The sequence below is a fragment of the Adiantum capillus-veneris genome, chromosome 12 (genome assembly GCF_014529385.1).
Source record: "Adiantum capillus-veneris isolate H3 chromosome 12, ASM1452938v2, whole genome shotgun sequence".
Classification (NCBI taxonomy): domain Eukaryota; kingdom Viridiplantae; phylum Streptophyta; class Polypodiopsida; order Polypodiales; family Pteridaceae; genus Adiantum; species Adiantum capillus-veneris.
In genome coordinates, this window is record NC_140942.1 from 46,196,483 (window position 1) to 46,213,495 (window position 17,013).

General features: G+C 38.8%; 1 pseudogene; it reads right to left on the reverse strand.

Annotated features, from left to right (window-relative positions):
- Positions 1 to 7,132: 7,132 nt before the first annotated feature.
- LOC147445690 (uncharacterized) lies at positions 7,133 to 8,146 on the reverse strand (annotated as a pseudogene).
- Between the last annotated feature and the right edge of the window lie 8,867 nt (positions 8,147 to 17,013).

Below are 17,013 nucleotides of genomic sequence, written 5' to 3' on the forward strand. Positions count from 1 at the left end.
AAATAAATTACACTTTGATGAAATTAATCAATCAAGAGTTTTGGGCTTATGGACGATCTATCAATTAGGTAGGTATGGCTAAGGTTGAAACAACTACTCTAGTAGTAGAAAAGTTAGGAAGATTATCTAAATGCAAGATTCCCCAATTGTTTCTTTTTAGCTTTAATCAGCCAACTAACTCTCACAAATCCAAACAAGAGCTTGAATTTTTCACTTTAAGCTTAACAGAAGTCTTTTTCATGTCTTTTTTTATTCAAAATTATTTGCCGTGCGTGCCTATTTTGTATGTCCGGGGCTTTTTTCTTTTCAAAGAAAAGCGCCCAGATTTGGAACCTCAAGGGATCTAGTACCATAGACAATACATGTGAGTGAGGTACCAAATCAAGCAGGGATTTCTCTTCCAGCTTAAGGTTTTACCTTTGTGTTACTTTTTCTTTTGCTTCCATGTTCTTTGTATTCTCATTAGTGTATTTTTTTGTTAAAGTGAGCAAGCTTTTCTATGCCTAAAACACTCCTAAGGTCTCAAACACCCAAATAATTTTAACAATTAGGACTAATGGTCAAGTAGATGAGTTAACCTAAAGTCACAGCCTCCTAACCTCAAGGCTCATCCATAAAATTAAATTTTAGTTCATCAACCTTAGCAAAGACAAATTTATATAGGTATAGTGACGGATAACAAAACATAACTAAATGCGCTTAATAAAACCATGAAAAACCACAATCAGTAATAATAAATATCCACCAACATGAAGCATGGAAAGTAGTATACATGGAGGTATGGAATTGCTCATTTTGTCAAAGCAGATGTCCTCAGCCATGTGGATAGAGATCCATATAATCTCTACACAACAATATCAAGCAACAAGTCACTATACCTCTAGGAGGCATGTTAGTGTGAAAAGACCAAAACTCTTGGAAAACAAGCTGAAACAAAATCTAAACCCCTAACCGACCTATCTGTTATCACTTATGGAATCAAGGGAAGAGGATATTATATAGACCGGCTAAGGCTAGGCCTATATCCTCGTCATCTAGATAAACAAAATCATTTTCAGTGAGACCATAGTCTTCCTCAGATTCTTCATCATCTTCATGTGCACATATGTTAATCAAGGATTGTGCTATGCATGGATACTCATCTTGTGCAAAAGAATAGGCATGTGCCACCACTGAAGAAACATTCGTTACTGGGTATAGGTCATTAGTAGTCCATAGACATACTAGCCATTCTAACTCCTCAAAAATTTTCTCACACGCGAGTCTCTCTACCAAATCCCATTCACAAGAAAGTACAAGGTAGCATATGTGAAACGTACACTTGAGAAAAATAAAAAGGGTACCTATCAAAAAAAATAGAAGCGCATGTCTCTAGTGAACTAGTCTAAGAACACAAATAGATTTGGTGAGGGTTGTTTCTTGTTCTTCTTGATGTGACATAGTGCATTTGGACTATGTGTTGGGTCTGATAGGGTGCACTCTCATTGCTAGTTTCTCTTGCTCATTTACTGTTTTCATCCTCTTTTTTGTTTTATGAATTTGGTTTGCGTTAGTATAGGACTATATATATATACATTCCGTAATATTTGTAAGTTAAAGGGTCTAGGAGGAAGGTTAAGAGGGAAGCAATCAAATAATGATTCTTAGTAAAAGTACTCCCCCTTCCTTGGGTAGATCATACCTTTTGAAAAGTTGTTGTCACCTTTTGAGACCAACTATTCCAAGTTGTAATGGAAAAATATTTTGACCAATGGGATTATTCCCTTAGGTGATTCATCAAGCTCTTAGGGTGGTAAGGTACTCTTCCATGATCTTACTTGAGAAGTTGCTTCAAGTGACGAACTCATAATTGGAGGTACGAAGTCTTTTTTGTTTTTGTGGATTTGTACAATGGTAGGTGGAAGTTGTGTCGAAGCTTGTATTTTTGTAGATGAACTACATGAAGAACTAGAAGCTTCATTTGACTTCCATGTTCATGAGCTAGGTGGAACATATTGTTCTTTCTTTGGTACCCAAACTAGCTCTAGAGCAGATATGTAGCATTTCATGATCTTTTCCTTTTCGTAGTCTTCAAATCATTTTGGATTCATAAGATTTGGCCTACATGGATCTTTAGTAGGTGACAGGGGAGAACACAAGATACATTTAGGTACCCAGATTTGATTTTTTCCATCGTAGTAGCCTTGGGCTTCCAATAGTCATTTAGGAATCCATCGCAACGTATTCTTGCATTTCTTGGGGCACGTAAATTTTTTTTGCGAGGCTTCTATTTTGAAGCACATTGAAGATCAAAAATAGTGCTCATGAACAAATCTTTAAGGACCCATTGGTATGTTTCCTTTGTCAAAACATGCTCCTTCTTCAGTGCCATGTTCTCTATTTTAGGCAGGGGAGTTTAATTTTTTGAGGTTTGTGCTACATGTTTGGATGCATTAACCTCTCGTATCTGCAATGCTTTGTTCTTTTCTCCCTCAAGAGGTGATAACTCAGGGACTATTGTTTGAGTGGTAGGACTAAGAGTTGATTTTTGTTATGATACTCCCAGTGCCCTAATCAATATTACATTTAGTTGCAGACATCCACGTGCACCCTAGGTTTATGTTACCCTCCATAGTGCCAACAAGAATAACCAAAAAGCTTTGGGTCACCATCCCATTTTCATAAGTAGCATGAGTGTGCAAGATTCCAGAGACAGTAGTTTTGTTCTTGTTAACACTCTTGACTTGGATGGCACTCTTGGATAAAGACGGCTGTCCTAACTGACACCACACTCCATAGGATAATAGATTATGTTTAGCTCCTGTGTCCACTAAAGCATTATATAGCACTTTCCCATAGGTGCTATTTAACTCGATGGGGTATCATAAAGGTGGCTCAAAAAGTTTCAAATCATACATTGATTCAACTTGAAATGCATGTGTAACCCCAAGTTTGGCCTCTCGTTGGCGCCTAAAACATTGTTGTCACTCTTGAGCCTCGGCTTGAGCTTGTATCTTTTTCAATTCTGCTTGTGCCTTGGCTACATTTTTTTATGAATGGCACATAACTCCTCTTGGCCTAAAGGATCATAGTATCTTTTAAGTTTACTTCCTTTGAGGAATTCAATAGTTTCTAATCCATCAAGAGTTTCCACATAAATGGTACCTTGTTGGGTGACTTTGCATACCCTATATGGTCCTTTTCCCACTTATTTCAGCTTTTTCTTCTCATTACACACTCCATATGTTGGGGGGTTGTCGCATCGCTCAATCCACCGACATAATATCAAACCAATGGATCGATAGTCAGGCTAGTGCATGAAAGCATGGAATCACTAGAAATGCAAGAAGAGGATCCTAATCAAGAGAGTTAAGAAGAAGAGAAAGCTATGGAGAAGGCTAATTAATCAATGCCTACTCTCTAATCTTCTTTAATCTCAACAATCAAGAGGACAATGGGTGCACACTCTCATCAATCACACAATCAAAAGCTCTATGAATAATGTAAAAGTGAAGATAAATGAGAGAGGGAAACACTAATTAGAGACTAATCAATTCTTAACTACACACCATAAACACAATTGACAAAGAGAAAGAAGAACAAGAGCACTTAGCTTTCCACTGCATGCTATAGAAAGTAGGTGAGCACAAGAGGAAGCTCCAACTCCAAACATCTTCACCTCTATCTTCTCTACAAGCGTTCCATGAAAGCTTAACTCACCTGAGGATGCCTAAAAAATGACCTAACTTTCACTTTTATATCTAGGGCATAAAAAATATGTCAGGCCTCCCATGAGATGCATAGAATTGTGTGCATCTCTATAGCTCCTAGGCATCATGGTAACATCAAATATACAAACTGGAACTCATGTAGAGCCCGTAAATATGTCAAAAGTACATATACAAAATGATGTGTCTGTCAAAAAATGAAGCAACATATGCTAATACATCATAAGCATATGCTAAAAATAGCATAGTTGAAGGTCATCTGCTACTTTGTGTTTGCGCTGCCAAACATTGCCCCCCTCCTAAGCTTTGTCGTCCCTGACAAAGCCATGTCGTGGTAGATGCTATGTGAAGAATGGACCTGAAAAAGAAAAAGGCAATGAGGTAGCAAGCTGAATCATATGGCAATAAAGCATAAAGGAAAGACAAATCATGTATGTGGTAATGAATGAATACAAATAATTATGGAATGCTACACTGCCATTAAGGACAAATAAATTGCACTTGCTGAAATTAGTTAATCAAAAGTTTTGGACTTATGGATGAATCTATCAATAAGTTAACTACAACTAAAGGTTAAAACAATTACTCTAGTACTAGCTAAGTTAGAAACATTATCTAAATGTAAGATTCCCTATTTATGTTTTTTAGCTTTGATTAGCTTACTAACTCTCACAACTCCGCACAAAAGCTTGAATTTTTTACTTGAAGCTCAATAGAAGTCTTTTTCATGTCTTTTTTTCTTTCTTTTCATTTTTCTTTTGTTTTTCTTTTCTTTTTTTTCTTTTTAAAACATGTGTGTTTATTTTGTATGCCTGGGGAAAGGGCCCACACTGGGAACCTCTAGGACTCTAATACCATAGGCAATACAATGAAGCTGGGATTTCGCTTCCAATTTTTGCTTCCATTTCCTTTGTATTCTCACTAGTGGTCGTTGTTGTTTGAGTGAGCAAGAATCTCTATGCTTAAAACACTCCTAAGGTCTCAAACACTCAAATAATATTTCCAACTAAAACTAGTGGTCAAGTGAAGTGGTTAACCTAAAGTCACAGTCTCCTAACATCAAGGCTCATCAATAAGATTAAACTTAAGGTCAATTAACTAAAGCAAAGACAAGTTTATACATCTTTAATGGAAGATAACAAAACATATCTAAATGCACTCGATCAAACCATGGAATACAACAATCAGCAAACATAAATTGCCACAAACATAAATCATGGAAAGTAGTACACATGGAGATATGTGTTGCATATCCTCAATAGCCAAGGAAGAAAACATGTGAAGCTGGAACTCGAGATGTCCATGCTGTGTGAAAGCTAAAGTCCATCTATGCTACAAAATCATAAACAAAACACTACCACCTAGAAAGGTGTGTCAGCATAGAAGTGGAAGTTTTATTACCTAAACACAAATAAAAATAAATCCTAAACTAAGGTCTGAAACCTGGATGTCTAGAGGGAAAAAACCGAAAGGGAAAAAAGTGCCTCTAGCATATGCACATGTATCTAGTGCACCATAGTCAATCTGTACAAGTCAAGGGTCTGGTGCAACTAGGAGGGATAAGAGAACTCTCTCCAAACAATAAAACCTGTAGTCTCCTAGCTCTCTCTATAATGGTCATCAACTGGCTAGCACCTAGCTCCATGTCAATGGTAGAATCTATAGCACAACTAATGGATTTAGGGATAACATCAATGTGTGATTGTGTGGTCAATGAACTATGTGGCTCAAGATCCCTGAATGGCTGACTCTTGCCAAGCTCTAAGTCAACAACATGGTCAATGGAAACCTCAGACAAGCTATGACTAGTGTCAACCTGTGATGTGATAGGTGGTCGGCTCTTTGGTAGCCAAATCTTCAATCCCTTCAATATCATGAGGAGGTCATTGGGAGATTTCTTCACATGTGAATGTAAAGATCTCTCTCTCTGACATAGTTTTTGTGGTCGTGGTCTCTCTAAAAATGATCTTTGAGATCTTCTAGAAGGTCTCGAATCTCTCTCAAGTCTCTCGTAATCAAATTTGGTCATGAATGCTCACTATGTGCTACGACTCTCAACCTGGGAACCCAAATCTGTCTATGTCCCTCATAATAACTTTGTGCCTCTAGTGATCGTCTAGATGTGAGCCAACCATGTTATAATCCAGCATGTGTAATCCGGCTCTCTATCCACACATAAGTGTCATCACTAGGCAATGGTCTCATCGATATCTCTCTCCGTAAAACATATACTCGTGGAGTCCTATAGGAAGATCTGGGTGTAGATCTATATATCTGATGTGGAAGGGGTAACTCCTTGGTAGCACTACTCTGAACTCTATCTGAGAAGGCTCTAATGCTCGCTCAGAATCAGAAAATCCTTGCAGTCTCCAATAGAATCTCGCAGGTGCTTGTCTATCCTCATGATGTAAATGTCTAGCCTGGTCATACTAGTCTGTGTAGGCTCAATGATATGTGGTGTGACCTCTATATGTGGGGTGTCTGTGTGGTGGTCTAGAGGAACCTCATGTGTCAATGTCTCTGCAATCGTATATGCTCGCTCTATGATCGAGGAATGAGATCGTGTCTCTGCAAGAATAGATGGCTCTATGGCAACATCTAAGTGATGTGGGTGCTCTGTAGGTGAATCAGTCACTAATGTGTCACTCTGCTGCACATCATGATGATGAGCAACACATGTCGGCTCCATGTCATCGATCTCATGCTGAGCTAAGCTATGAAGCTCACTCTGTGGTAGGCTAAGCTTAAGAGCTCCATCTAGGGGTGGCATAGTCCTAGTAATCTCTCGTAGAGGATCACAATCACTCATGGGTGTAGGAGGTGATCTATGACCAGACTGGTGGGCTAAAGCTGTAGTAGGTAGTCTAGTGCTACAATGTGCTCGATCGATCAATGATCTAGGTGTGTATCTCACTCCAATAGTCAGCACATAGATGGCATGATCAGTGCCTCTATATACACGCTCTTGAGGATCTCCATCAAACGAAAGCATGGCAGTCACTCTCTGACATAACTCACTAGATGTGCTAGACTCTCGTGTGTATCTACGTCCATAATTGTCAACATATGTCTTTGTCTGCTCAAGTCTATACAACTCTACCAATGTGGGATGAGTATGCGTATCTAGGGACTCGCCATATGATAAAGGCTCTATGGTCTATAAGTCAATCTCAAACATCGGCAAGTACATCGCATCATACTCGTCTCTAAAAGATCCTAGCATGCCTGGGTTAGGCATAACTCGCACTAACTGATGTGTGGGAGGATCTTGAATAAAGTGCTTGAGTTTCTGAAAGAAACTCGATCAGCTCAGATCATGAAATATGCATAATCACATCCTCTCACTACACAAGACTAGCATAGGTCTATCTGCCCACATAGTAGTGGCTAACTCGTGTAGCTCATCTCTCATCATAGGACTCATGTCACTCGTCGAAACTATAGCCCCATGACATAACTCTCTCATGGTCATGTGATCCAGAAACATCAATATGGCTCAATGTTGTGGTCGTAACAGCCACTCTAAGTAAATGCATGGTATGCTCCGTCACCAAAGGCTTTGGATGCTCTCTCATGGGTCCGCAATGTAATCGTCTCATAGTCAATGGCTCTATGTGTGGTGCACTCACGGCGGGTGCTCTCATCTCGATGACTCGTGGTGGCTCTGATCTCATCGTAAATATAGATTGTGAAGTGCTCATCATGCCGAATCTAGCTCTGTGTGGTGTCTGTGAGGACTCTGATGTCAATCTCGTCTCGGTCTCTATGCGTGGCTCTCTCAATAACTGCTCTCGAGACTTGTCAATCTCTAGTGTCAACCTAGATCTATGGTCATCAATAGAGTCCTATGGAGCAATAGGTCTAGGTAGAAATCCTAGAGGTGGTCTAATGGGTGATCTCGTTGTGTATGTGGACTCAAGCTCAATGCTGACACTAGATGAAGGTGATCTAGGGCTAGGGATAGGTTAATAAGGTAGTCCAAAAATCATCGTGTAGGTACTATAATCATCAAGGCCATAATAGGTCCTACTACCCATGGATCTACCAAAATCTACCTGAGGCTTTGGTACAGGCATCTGTGACTCTCTCAAATACATACGTGCATCATCATCAACATACAAAAAACTATCATGCATACGCCGTAACTGGACTGTCACTGGATGGTATCGTGTGTCTGCAACATCCTCTAGGGATGGTACTGGGATCTCATGTCTAGAATGGATATTTTGTACGCGATAGAGCACACCTAAGAAATCTATGAGATGATCAGACCTCGTGGGGTGGGCTCTGGCTCTAACTAACTGAAAAGCATGAGTAGAGTGATCATGAGACTGAAGCCTCACAAAATAGTGATCGGTATATCGATCTCGATAACATAAATGTCTCTCGTACTCTCCTACTAACCATAGCAACACCGAATCGGAACCTCTCAGGGCCATGGTCATCATCAATCTAGAGAGTGCAAATACTCAATGATCATGTGAAAGCTCACTATGACTGATCTAGATCTCTCAAGGAATAGCAAGCAATATAATAAGTGTATGGCAAGATCGTGATGTGAATGTTGTGATCAAATGAAACTGTCACACGGGTGACCTATAGTCAATCATGCATGATAATAGTGGCTCACAAATCACATCACAATGATGTCAATGTGTCGAGAGTCCACTAAATCCTACAGTGCGCTATGTCAAACAAGTAAGCGAATCAGGCAAACGACTCTCCGGACGTATATACTCTCAGTTTCTAGTCGTGCATAAATGCGCGCGTGAACGAGGTATATAAGAGAAAGTATAAGAAAGAGATCCTCGTAATACAGGGTCCGAAAGAGTCCGACTAGATGTGCACATGCATGGGACGCCTACAAAAAAAGAGAACAAATATATATATATATATATATATATATATATATATATATATATATATATATATATATATATTATTTTTTATTTATTTTTTTGGTTTTTTTAAATTCGGACACCCATGCACACACTCTTTTTATTATCTTTGTTGACTTTGTTTCTCTTTCTCTCACCTAGATTCTTTTCTCACATGCCTTGTCTTTTGTTGACTTTACTCCCTTTCCACACACCTAAAAACAAGCATGCACATGTGCTTGACCCCTCACCCTCTTTGTTTGCTTGTGCACTACACTTTACACACACCCAAATTGAGGATGGTACACACCCCTCTTAAATGATGCACACACCTAAATCAAGCAAGTGCTCACACATACCTAATTCAAGCAATGCACACACACCTAAATCAAGTAAATGCACACACACACCTAAATCAAGTAAGTGCACACACACACCTAAATCAAGTAAATGCACACACACCTAAATCAAGTAAGTGCACACACATACCTAAATCAAGTAAATGCATGCACACACACATCCAATTTAAGTAAGTACACACACACACACACCTAAATTAAGTAAATGCACACACACTAAATCAAGTAAATGCATGCACACATACATCCAATTTAAGTAAGTGCACACACACACTTAAATTAAGTAAATGCACACATTGTTACGAGAAGTGAGACGTATGCACGTGCGAAACTAAAAATAGGTCGTGAAGTGCGTACACGCTCAATTTTGTAAAGAATTTTTTTCAATTAACACATCAAAGTTACACCCAAAATTAAATTTCTATGCATTTTGCATCCAAATTAGGTCGATTTTTGCTTCTTTTTTTGCTTAATTTTGACTAAAAATTAGCATAATTATCAATAGAATTAAGCAAAATTTAAGCATATACAATTGATCAGCACACTTTGAACTTTGCAATTCAACCAATTTCACATCAATTTGCAATCAATTACAAGCCCAATTAACTGTACACACACAAGCACTAATCGCTAATCAATGCACACACAATCTAGCAAAAATCGGACAGCATTTTGACAACAATCCAATGCTTTCTATGAACCCAATTGGCACCAATCCATAATCATCGTAACAACATCAAGCAATCCAATGCTTTCTATGAACCCAATTGGCACCAATTAAACCATAATTTGCAGTAAAAAAATGTGCACTTTGCCTACACATAGGCACACTAATTGCACTTAGATTTGCACTAATTTTTTGTGAAATTTATCTTTAATCAAATCAGCAAATGAATGGGTTAATGCTCTCACAATAACATAAGCATCGCATCAATTTTCCACTCCAATTGACGCCTACACACATATGTGTGTGTACTAGCAACCGCTTAACCGCAATTCACCTACAATCAATCAAGCACAAAATCTCATGTGTAGCATCAATTTCAATCAAATTAAACATGAAATAATGATAATCACACTTAAAATCAATGATTTAGCTATGTGTAACACAAAAATCACGTGTGATTAGAGAGTAATTAGAGAGCCTAATTAGGAAAAAATCTCTAATTAGACACTCAAAAATCACTCAATTTCTTTGCAATTTCTTATCAAAAGAGTGATGCTTAAGCCTCTAATTAAGTATACACACATATAAAGCACTCCAATTGTTAGTAGAGTAGTAGAAATTAGTGAATAATTAGTGAAAAAAGAGAGGAAAACATACAAATTAATCACAATTTCTTAACCAAATCTCACCATAAATCCACAATTCACCATCACCAACACCTAAAGCATAATCTAAACTACTCTCTAACATGATAAATGACTCTTCAACACAATAATGATTCCTCTAGCTTAGGTAGTCGATCCCTGACAACGGCGCCAATGTTGGGGGGGTTGTCGCATAGCTCAATCCACCGACATAATGTCAAACCAATGGATCGATAACCCGACTAGTCCATGAAAGCATGGAATCACTAGAAATGCAAGAAGAGGATCCTAATCAAGAGAGTTAAGAAGAAGAGAAAGCTATGGAGAAGGGTATCACTCAATGCCTACTCTCTAATCTTCTTTAATCTCAACAATCAAGAGGACAATGGGTGCACACTCTCATCAATCACACAATCAAAAGCTCAATGAGCTCACAAATAATGTAAAAGTGAAGATAAATGAGAGAGGGAAACACTAATTAGAGACTAATCAATGCTTAACTACACACCATAAACACAATTGACAAAGAGAAAGAAGAACAAGAGCACTTAGCTTTCCATTGCATGCCATAGAAAGTAGGGGAGCACAAGAGGAAGCTCCAACTCCAAACATCTTCACCTCTATCTTCTCTACAAGCTTTCCATGAAAGCTTAACTCACCTGAGGATGCCTAAAAAATGACCTAACTTTCACTTTTATATCTAGGGCATAAAAAATATGTCTGGCCGCCCATGAGATGCATAGAATTGTGTGCATCTCTATAGCTCCTAGGCATCATGGTAACATCAAATATACAAGCTAGAACTCATGTAGAGCCCGTAAATATGTCAAAAGTACATATACAAAATGATGTGTCTGTCAAAAAATGAAGCAACGTATGCTAATACATCATAAGCATATGCTAAAAATAGCATAGCTGAAGGTCATCTGCTACTTTGTGTTTGCGCTGCCAAACACCATACATAAGAACTTTATCCCCAACCTTGATATCCTTGTTCTTTAAATGACAATCAAACCATTTATTTCGCCTATCCTTCTCCACAAGTGCATTTTGCACATGCAATTGCCTCTCTTCATCTAGCCGCTCAAGAATATATGAACACTCAACCAAAGAGTTACCGTCCCAACCTTCATGTGAAGCTACTCAAAGACTAGGAATGACAAAAGCCTAGGGCATAATTGCTTCTTGGTCATATACCATCTTGAATGGTACTCTATTAATAGACACTTTGTACGTAGTACGATAAGCCCATAGAGATGATGTTAGGTTCAAATCCCAATATGCAATGAGCATCTACCATCTTAGTCAAGATAGAAATTAAAGTCTTATTAGTACTCTCAGCTTGGCCATTTGCTTGTGGATAATAAGGTGTCGACTTATGGTGGGATATCATGAATTTTGTTGTGAGTTTCTTTATCACTTCATTTATAAAATGAGTACCATCATCACTCACAATCTCAAAGGAATAACCAAATCGCATAATAATATTCTCAAAAAGAAACTTGGAGGTTGACCTTGCATCAGCCTTGCATGTTGTCTTAGCTTCTATCCACTTTGTCACATAGTCAGTTGCAACAATAATATATCCGGATTGGGTGTTACTGGGGCTGTCAGACTAATTGGGCCTACAAAGCCTAAACCCAATTTTTCAAATGGTTGGGTTCCTTTAATAGGATGTAAGGGCATCAGATCCTTCCATTGTGTGGTCTTGTAATGTTGGCATTCATCGCATCCCTTTGCAAAAAGTGATGCATCCTGGAATAAGGTGGGCCACCAATAGCTTGATTGCAATACCTTCTTAGCAGTTAGTTGTCCTAAAAAATATCCTCTAGCCCATGTGTGCTTCTTGAAGTATGTACAAATACTCATCCTCGCAAGCACATCATCTAAGAATATCGTCCTTTCCTAGCTTGTAGAGAGTACCTGCAATTAGAGAATAAGGTTCACATTCCTTTTGAGCTATATCCTTACGAAGCCCCTTACATGGAAAGCCATTAATAAAAATTTTACAATCTTCGCACTCCATTCAAGCATGGTCTTGACTATGAATAGGGAAGTATCAAGAAATTCATCATCAATTCTAGTAGGGGCTTCACCATTGGGTATGTGAGACAAATGATCAGCCATGACATGCCTTTTATTGGGTCTCACCACGATGGTAAAATCAAGCTCAAGAAGAATTAATAACCATCATGTAATTCTTCCCGTGGAACATGATTTGTTTACTAGATACAACAACACTTGATGATCCACATAAAAAACAAACTTGTTGGCAAGAAGGTAATAGTGAAATTTCTTTACTGCATAAATCATAGCTAAACTTTTTTTCTCTGTAGTGGCATAGTTATTCTCAGCATCATTCAGTTGGGGAATTGCAAAGCTAATGGGGTAGTCCAACTTATGTTCTCGTGGTTGAGTTAAATCACACCCAATAGCAAAGTTTGATGCATCAATATGCACATGGAAAATTACACTCCAATTGAACACTCGTAGGATTGGAGCACTTATCATGTATTTTTTTAATTAATTCATAGGCATTGTCACACTCCTCGGTCTAGTGAAACTCGATAAGAAGCTTGTACAATAGACAAGCTATCTCAACAAAGTTTAAAATAAACCCTCAATAATAATCAACATGCCCCATGAATATTTGAACTCTCTTATAGTTTGTAGGTGGTGGTAAATTAATTATGGCTTTAATTTTGCTTCATCTGTGAAAATCCCATTCTTGGACACAATATGCCTTAAAATGACTCCATGATTAACCCAAAATTGGCATTTGAAAGGGTTCAATGAGATGTGATACAATTTACACCTTTCAAACACTTTTTGTAAACATGATAGATGTTCTTTCCACAAAGGTCATCTAGAAAAGCTTCTCAAAACTCCCTTAAATATTTCCTTAAAGTAGTGTTTATCAATCTTTGTAATGTAGTAGGGGAATTAGTTAAGCTAAAAGCCATTACACAAAATGCGAGCACGCCGAATTCAGTTATAAAAGTGGTTTTAGCTTGGTCCTCTAACGCAATCGCGATTTGATTGTAGCCAGAGCATCCATCTAAAAGTCTATAAGATTCCTTTCCTGCGACTCTCTCGACCACATGTTGCAAATTTGACGAGAGGTAATGGTCTCTTCTACTGGCAGCATTAACCATCTTGAGATCCAGGCACACTCTGAGTTTCCCATTCTGTTTTCGCACAACAACTATTGGAGACACCCATTCTGAGTGCTCAATAGGGTATATGAATCCACATTTGATAAAATCTTTGAGTTCTTCTAGAATAATCTTTCCATACTTAGGATTCATTGGGTAGGGCCTTTGTTAGACTAGTTTAGCAGTGCTAATCATTGGAATTGTATGTTGCACTACGGAAGGTGGAACGCCAATCATGTCATGATATGTCCAAGAAAACATATCCTTGATATCCTTGAGGATCTCATTAAGTAAATATTCCTCAATCTCTATCAGGTTTTGGGCAATGAAAACAAGTTTGGAGTCCTCACCTGGGTCTGCTAATTCTATTTCTTTAACTATCATTAACGAACCATCATAGACTCCATTACTTCGATTAGTAGGTTTTCTTTGGGTCTCTGTATACACAACATTTATGCTCCTCCATGGTGTAGGATTTGAAATGATCAGGTGTAGGGTGTAAATCTGTGGGATATTGTTGTGTTGTGGATTGTGATTTTGCTTCCAATTCCCTTGGTTGTTGAGCTAACTCTTGGTTTTGGCATCTCCTTACAGTACGGTGCAACTTTGGCTTCTTTGTAGCCTCTAGCTACGCAATGTTAATGGCTTGTGGGCTGCACCACATGAGGCTTTGAAGGTATTCACCCCAATTATCTACCAACTTCCGATGAGCATCACATGCCCCAATATAATTGAGCCATTATGCGGTAGATTTATTTTCATTTATACTAGCACGTACATTTGCTTGATATTGTCGCCTCTTATATTGCTTACTCCTCTTGTATATTTTTTTATTACGGTCAATCTCTAGTGCAAAGTTGTTAGATGAATCGCTGCTTGTGTCTTCCTTGGGGGATTCACCATGAAAAACTTATCGCACCACGTAAGTGCAAGGGAGGGGGTTTTTTTTACAAGTTACATAAGCGTATAAGTTAGGGGCACGCCCCCAATAATTTATCTCCCAAGCTTAAAAATGGGGGGGGGGGGATGACCCATGTTGATTACTTGTAACGATTGGTCACTGGTGTGCACTAAACTCGGATGAATTTTGGGAAAGTTTTTATCAAGTCACGCATCAAATTTTTCATCAAGCCGATCATAGAAAGGGCTAATTTGGAGCAGGTCAAGGGTTTCTTTACACTAGATTTGGATGGGTCAGAATTGGACGAGGTTCGCGCACATGGTTTGAAAGTCAAACTAAGACACATTAAGGGTACATCTAGCTAACAATAGAAGTGGTTCCTTAGTACGTTGCCAGCCACTATGCTACACACTCTTTTACTAGTTTTACTCAGTTAGATTTTGTGAGACCTAAATTTTAAATGTAAGATAGGGGTATGAAAGTTTTCTTCATTGATTATTGTATAAGTGTAGAAAGGGGGGTCTTATTCCCTAATATGAGTTGTATATAGGGGTTTTATCAAAGTTGTCCGCTCACAGGTGGTGTCTTTTTTTTTATACAGAGTGAATCCCCTGGGGTCTCTTCTCCTCTCTAGGGTAGATTATCATCTAGGGTACCAATGGGCCTTGAATGGTTTGTTCCCACATTTGCACCAATTTTTAACTCAAATTCTTTGGCCTCAGAGTCAATTTCAACTAATGATTCCAACTCCAAATCGTGTGGGCTATAGTCTTCTGAGACTCTTCTAGTTCCACAAGCCTTCATCTTGTAGGTCATCAAAAGATATGCATTGCTTCTATCATATTCAAAGGTACGAGTTGTGTCACTTTGTCCCCCCCCCGGTGTTACCCAGTCATCCCTCTATTTTCCCAAGTTTCTATGGTTGCCGCTAGGTGGACCCAATCGACGTTGTCAGACTCAGCCATTCAGACTCAGCCATTCCAAGTAGAACATCCATATAAGGGGAATCTTCCCCAACATCGGTGTCCTTTTTACACGTGTAACACGATTGCAATGGGGCCGAGTGAATTGTGGTATCAGATTGATGGTCAATTATAAATCTGTTTCCTAGAGGATGTGCTCGACCATTCACAAGATCAACTCGAATGAAAGAGTCTTCGAACTATAAGTAGACAAGGTTTTTAGACCAATCATGCACAGTCTTTGCTTCCCTCATGAAAGGATGTCCTAAGATCATTTCAGATGACATAGTGTGCTTGGAAAAATCCATAACAATGAAGGTGTGCCTTACCTTGTATCCAAGGACCTTGATCTTGAGATCTTCTAGCATCTCAATAGGTTTAACGATGGTCCCATTGGCCATGTTTACCACTATGTTTGTAGTCCCAAGGTGAGGTCTTCCCATAGTCTCCCAACAATTTTTAGTCCCAATGCTAACCCGAGCACCACCATCAAGGATTCCCTTCACCGTTAATCCTTTGGTAGTGACCGGTAGGGTTGCATTGGATTCGTCACCTTCAAAGTACTATCCCAACTTGTTAACAGGTATTTCAACAACAAAGTTCTCATCCAGATTGGGTTGTGGATCTAAGGTTTCCCCCTCTACTGGAATTTCATTAGACCTAATTATCGGTGCAAATTGTGGTAACCCGACCTTCAATTATCCATTGAGAAAAGCTCGAAGAGCTAGGAATAGCCCCGGGTCTCCATATAGCTTAGACATGATGGTGGTTCTAACTTTTGAAGCCATGAAATCCATCAATTTGGCAATATTTAACAGAACTTTTGGGCTTCAGTCCCTTGACATGGGGACGATGGGATCTCCATTTCTTCAATAGGGTCAAGTAATCCCTCCAGGTAAATATTCTCTCCAACAAGAAGGGAGTACGTCCACTTCCAATTTAAAGTCACTCTCTTCTTGGATGACACTAGGTATGGCTAATGGTCTATGGTCTTTGTGAGGTTGATTTTGTGTAGGAAACATTGTGTTTGTAATTTGAATCTTTCTAGGTGATGGTTCTATCTCCCTTTCGGGTCTCATCTACCAAAATCCTTAATTGCTTGACTCGCTCGATCTCCTCTATAGGGTTTGGGTAAGTTTCGATCTTCTTCCTATGTTCCATGGGTTGTGTCCGTTGTGGCTTATCTTGATCTTCCTTGTTTTTTTCTTTTCTAATGGTCATTTTAGTCTCCATGGTCTCACCTAAATCAGAATCATTTTTAGTGTCGTTCATATACACAAGGTCATCACCAATCCCTATGTTAGTCTTTGAACAAGGGTTTGACTTTGCTACCTTTTGTGGTCTCTTCCCTCATGTTTTCTTCTTCTTCTTGGATTGGGTGATTGATGCCATGTCTCTTTCTTCAAGAATATAATTTTGGTTTTGAAGCATCGATCGTGTGAGTACATTTATTAGTACCACCGGTGTACTTTGTGATGGCACCTCAAAAATCTCATTAAGTTCAATGGCGTGATCCTTGATGCATTTAGATTATTAGGACATTGGGCAATCAAATGATCTATGCCACATACACACATGAGTATCAGCATTGTAGATGTGTTCCCTTGATTGGTATGCACTAGCATGGCATTCTTTTGTAGTCCAATAGGACACTCAGCTACCCAATGTGGACCTCCACACTCCTAGCATTGAAGCTCGGGGGGGATCACTTAATAATTATGTGACTATCACCACGTGAGTG